This window comes from Morone saxatilis, unplaced genomic scaffold (assembly GCF_004916995.1).
Source record: "Morone saxatilis isolate NCDOM2014 unplaced genomic scaffold, NCSU_SB_2.0 Contig11, whole genome shotgun sequence".
Taxonomy (NCBI): Eukaryota; Metazoa; Chordata; class Actinopteri; family Moronidae; genus Morone; species Morone saxatilis.
Window position 1 is genome coordinate 25,459,702 of NW_023339663.1, and position 5,940 is coordinate 25,465,641.

General features: G+C 38.3%; 1 protein-coding gene across 3 annotated transcripts in view; it reads right to left on the reverse strand.

Annotated features, from left to right (window-relative positions):
* The window catches only part of LOC118321285 (multiple C2 and transmembrane domain-containing protein 2-like), a 41,652-nt gene that overhangs the window by 26,144 nt on the left and 9,568 nt on the right, over positions 1 to 5,940 (reverse strand). The window lies entirely within an intron of this gene.

Here is a 5,940-nt window from a genome sequence, read left to right on the forward strand (position 1 = left end):
ACTGACAGGTGCCATGATAAGCAGATAATCAGTGCTCATAATCATGTCTGATCGGTGTTTTATATACTACCCCTAACTAAATAGGTGAAGTATTAATCCATAGAATGCACAGATTAAGCAAAGAATGGAAATGCCATTCAACATGTTTTTTTTTTCTAAAGATATTTTTGGGCATTTTATGCCTTTATTTGATAGGACAGGTGAAGATAGACAGGAAAGGGGTGAGAGAGAGAGGGGGGACGACATGCAGCAAAAGTCTGCAGGTTAGAATCAAACCTTGGCTGCTGTGCTAAGGAGCCTACGTGGGGCATGCACTCTACCAGGTAAGCTACCCCACAACATGCATTTTTAATGCTGAAGATCAATATAGCACTCGGGAGAAACTTAGGTCTGAAAGGGCTTGTTAGTACTTAATGGCACAATATGTGCCTAATGACAGTGAGGTGAAGGCAGTGAGGGCAGTCTGCGTGGTCTGAAGGCTTCCTTATAATGCAGAGAAACCCAGACAGCACTTGTAGCTGGAACTCCTCTAGACTCTGCTCAGTGTCAGCCGCTCTCCTTTACTGTGGCAGACAACTCTTTCACAGTAGCTGAGTTACTGTGGCCTGTAACATCACTATACTAAACACCAGCTTTCCAACCCTTATGAAAACTGTAGCAAACTGCTATCTGAGGTAAATCTGTCCCCCCAAACGATACTATAGTGTTCACTAACTTAATATTAGTGAAAACTACAAAAATAAATAAGAATAAGAAAATAATGATTGTTGTGTTTTCGTTATCTTAGAATGAGCTGTTTTTACAGACGCTACAGACGCTACAGATGCTGTGAGCCCCCTTCCATGGAGTCCGCCATGTTGCATGTTTCTACAGTAGCCCAGAACGGAAAAACACTGGCTCTAGATAGGGCCTATCATGTTTTTTGCAGCCACTGTGGTTTCTCGTACATGCTTTGATGGTGAGGGTGTATTCAGTTGGTTGCCATCTGCAACTTCTAGATGCCACTAAATCCTACTCATTGACTTAACCAGTGACTAGTGAATAGGATTTTGTGGAATTTAGTCGTGAAGTGTCAGATTGCAACCAACTGAATTTTTTCAAATCAGTTTTATTTGCATAGCGCCAATTCACAACAGAAGTTATCTCAGGACACTTTTAAAATATAGCAGGTCTAGACCAAACTCCTTATAACATTTACAGAGACCCAACAGTACCACCATGAGCAAGCGACAGTGGCAAGGAAAAACTGCCTTTTAAGAGGTACAGTACACTAAAAGTGACATGATAAATGCAGCGCCGATGTATACTATATGTAGGAATCAGGTGAGACCATCTACTGTAATAGCACACAACACAATAGTTTAAATAACAGGATAAACATAAAAATGCTGAGGCTCATGACAAACATCAAGACTTTTATTTTATTTATTATAAGTAAATACAAAACAAGACAAAAACTGCTTCAACTGTATGTGCCTTCACAATTTTAAGTAATTTTTTTGTGCATTTGCTGTCCTGACAGTGGAGCGGTCCAGAGAGTGGAGCCTGCATCGGAAGCGACTCCATAAAAGAGGACTGCAGGCAGACCGTCTTGCAGCTTTAACTAACTGGACACTGCAGTCTGTCCTCCACTCTTCTTTGTGAGTTAAGTTCTGCCAAATTCTGGTTTGGACTGGATTACATTTTTGTTTTGATGTGCAGCTTTGGCTTTATGTTTGGTCTTGCAGTCTTGTTGGCTAATTAATCTTCTGACAGGAGGCAAGGTTCTTACAGCAGCAGGTTTTCCTCAACGATTGCTCTGTATTTTGCTGAATTCACCTCTGCAAAACAGTATCAACGTTAATTTATATTTTCTTGATTTGGGCTTTTAAAGCTATGACAATAATGATTGTCCTTTTACAGCAGCCAAAGGGGAAGAAGCATGGCTTTGTTATACGGAAGCCAAAAATGTTATGTCTCATGACTTAGACATGTGAGACTGTGGTTAAACTTCAATGACTTATTAGCTCTGTACCTTCCTACCAAACACTTGGCGTCACAGGACCTGGATAGGATAGCTACAGATATACAGAAGTGTTTGGTCACGAGTTCTCATCAACATCACACTTTATGTCCTCCTTATGTTCCCCCATACCCATTTACTGAATGAAATAAAATGCTCAGTGTTGTATGGCCCAATTATGTAACAGTTTTCTATATTTTTATTTTTTAATTCAATTCAATTCAATCACTGAGGGGAGAATTCCCAAAGAATGGATTGTAGCCACTGACAACACCACAGGGGCAGATCTAGAGTGGTGACATGCCATGTCAATGAAAAAAGACACGTATTTGGAAAAAGTCTGAATGTTTAGAAATAAAACAATGACAATTGATTTCTAATGCCACCTATAGATATTTCTATTCAAAGCTTTACTAATGTGCCACATTCATTTAGTACCTTTCCGAGCAAATATTGACATATGTGATTGTTTGTGATTAAATAAGCAGATATTTTTGACACCACTTAAAGTCTCCATGCCACCCTCCATGCCATGTCTCATGTACACTCCCCTCCAAAAGTACTGGAACAGTGAGACTAATTATTTTATTTTTGCTGTAGACTGAAAACATTTGGGTTTGACATCAAAGGATGAACATGAGGCAAGAGATCAAGATTTCAGCTTTATTTCCAGATATTTATATCTGGATCTGATACACAACTTAGGAAATAGCCCTTTTATTTTGAACCCATCCATTTTTCATGTAGCAAAAGTATTGAACACGATTGACAGGTATGAATTTGTTTCCCAGGATGTGTGCTATTACATTGATTATTCAAAAATAATACTGATGTCTTTACTGCTCAGTTTTCAGATTTGGTTTGCCTGTGCTTTATAGTTAGAGTTAACCAGCATGGATATCCAGTTTTGTGGGTCTTGTAGGTGAAAAAGAAGCAAGTTGTAAGCTGAGAGAAGATGTGGAAAATCCATCTGGCCTTAGTCCAGTGCAACCATTTGGGAGTCCTAAGAAAGATAAACACTGGTATACTTAAGTAGACGTGAACGGTAGACAGAAACAGCAAGCAGTGACGACAAGATTATTGTTTAGAGCTGTAAAAAGAACCGCTAAAACACTTGTTGTGACAATCAGCAGAACCCTAGGGCAGGAGTGAAGGTATCACAATCTACTGTTCGCAGAAGACTTCATGAACAAAAGTACAGAGGCTACACCAGAAGATGCAAACCACTCATTAGCAAGAAGAAAAGGAAGGCCAAGCTGGAATTTGCCAAAAAGTACAGAGCTGAGCCTCAAAGATTCTGGGACAAAGTTTTAAGCACTGATGAGACAAAGATAAGCTTTACCAAAGTGATGGAAAGGCTAAAGTTTGAAGAAAGAAATGATCTGCTCATGATCCCAAACATACAAGCTCATCTGTAAAACACAATGGAGGTAATGTCATGGCTTGGGCTTGCATGGCTTCTTCTGGGATGGGCTCATTAATCTGCATTGAAGATGTAACACATGATGGCAGCAGCAAAACGAACTCACAAGTCTACAGAAACATTTTGTCTGCCAATTTAAATAAAGATGCAACCAAACTGATTAGGAGGTACTTCATCATGCAGCAAGATAATGACCCAAAACACACTGCCAAAAACAACAAAGGAGTTCATCAGGTACAAGAATGGAAGGTTTTAGACTGGCAAAGTCAATCTCCAGACCTAAACCCTATAGAGCATTTTACCTGCTAAAGAGGAGACTGAAGGGAGTTAGCCCCCCAAAACAAACAACAACTGAAAAAGGCCTGGAAACCCTGGAAAAGCATCACAAAAGAAGAATGCAAAAGTTTGGTGATGTCAGTGGGGCTTGATGCAGTTATTTCAAGCAAAGGATTTGCAACTAAATATTAAGTCTAATTCACTTAAATCTATTTTAAGTCTATCTGTTCCAATACTTTTGCTCACCTAAAAAAGAGGTGTTACGTAACAAATAATGCTATCTACTAAGTTGTGTATCAAGTCCAGATGTAAATATCTAAATATCTATATATGTAATAAAAGCTGAAATGTTGATCTCTTGTCTCATGTTCATCTTTTGATGTCAAACCCAAAGGTTTTCAGTGTTCAGCAAAAATAAAAGAATTGTCCTCACTGTTCCAATACTTTTGGAGGGGAGTGTATATGCTGCAATAGCACTGGCTGTAGAAAAACTAGATTTTGACATAATAAGACAGATTCTGCAGCTATGCTAGCAGGTCTGTGAGGCTGTTCTAGGCACTGTGGTGTTACACACCAATGCCAGCATGCTAACATGCTCACGATGGCAATGCTATCACAATGATGTTTAGCAGGCAATGTATAATGTTGACCCTGTTCACCACCTTAGTTAGCAGTGTATGTAGTTAGCTTAGTTAGCAGTGTGTGATAACATTATCTAATTAGTGCTACACTGAAAGTAGAGCTAAGGCTGATAGGAACGTCTGCAGTTTAAAAAAAGTATTTAATCACAAACCAAAGTATTCAAACAAGTCAATTTTGACCTGATGACAATGAAAGATGAAGAGTAAAGAGATCACCAAAGTGATGACAATTCATCCTGATACATCTCACAACAATCCATTTCAAGATAACATTTTGTGTTGTCATAACGTGAGAGCCAAAATGCCATGTGATTACAGTAAGTTCATCAAAGGTGTGGTGCAAAGTCATGAGACAACATTCACTATTTGCTATCCTTGTTCAGAAACACATTTTCATCTGTGGAGAACAGGAACAGAAGGCACTGTTAGGGGAAATAATCCAACATAACACCTCAGCACTGGCACCTTTCATTTTAAGAGAAAGCAATCTGACAGTGACAGCGTGGAATGTCGGTGGAGAGGACATAAGAGAAATTATTTTCCTTGTTCTTAGTGTTGTCCTTTGACTAAGGTATTGACTGAAGCTTTAATATAAGTCATATGTTCTGCCTAAGTAGCAACTGTGACTGTGAAAAGACAAGACTAAGACACACGTGTCTGTAGACTTTGTTGTGTATGTAAACAAGGCCGATATTACATCATGCAGGCATACGGACCCTGACTTCAGCACTGCTTTGAGTCCTTGTGTCCAGTTTTGCCAAACAATTTGAGAAATTAGACTACTGCGATACAGAAAGACAACTTACATAGTTTGAAACTCAGTTGTTATTACTGTTACAATATTGTTATGCAAAATGATTAATAGATAAAGCTAAATATATATACACACATATATATATTATTGAATAATCAGTGAAACTGGACCTCATATTTAATGAATATGAATGAAATCAAGCACCAAAGGCATTTCCTCATACATGTCATCACTTCCATTCCATGATGTCTGTGACGGTCTCTGATGCTTGGTTCTTTGTATGCATGTGCTTTTCTTTGTCTGCCTATGTTTGCTTTTCTTTCTGCAGTACTCAGGTCTCTCTTGCAAAAGCAATCTTGATCTCAAAGACTACGTGATTAAATAAAGGTGTAAGGTGTGAAGGGTTGTATGTCTCAATTTGGCAGTAACTGCTTGCCTTAGTCCATCTACTGACCACGAGAAGACAATAGCAACATGACTTGTAAAAGTCTTCACTGTGACATTGTAAAAAGCAAAGATAAAGCATCCATTAAGCCCAACATATATGAAAAATATAGATGTAAATATAGTTTATATAGCTTCCCAGTGATGATATTTTGTGGAATACTAAATCAGTGTTAAATGTCGCTGATTTAAAATTAGCAAAGAAAGTTTATTTAGGTGCTGTTGAAACCTACTATTACAGGAAGTGAGAAACATGATTGACAGATCTGCTACCTGACACAGAGTGTGGTTTGTCAGTGTAACTGCCTGCCAAATGTCCGTCACATATTGTAGCATACGTTTATTTCTGTCTATATTGTCATATATTGTATTATAATATTATATATATGTATATATGTGT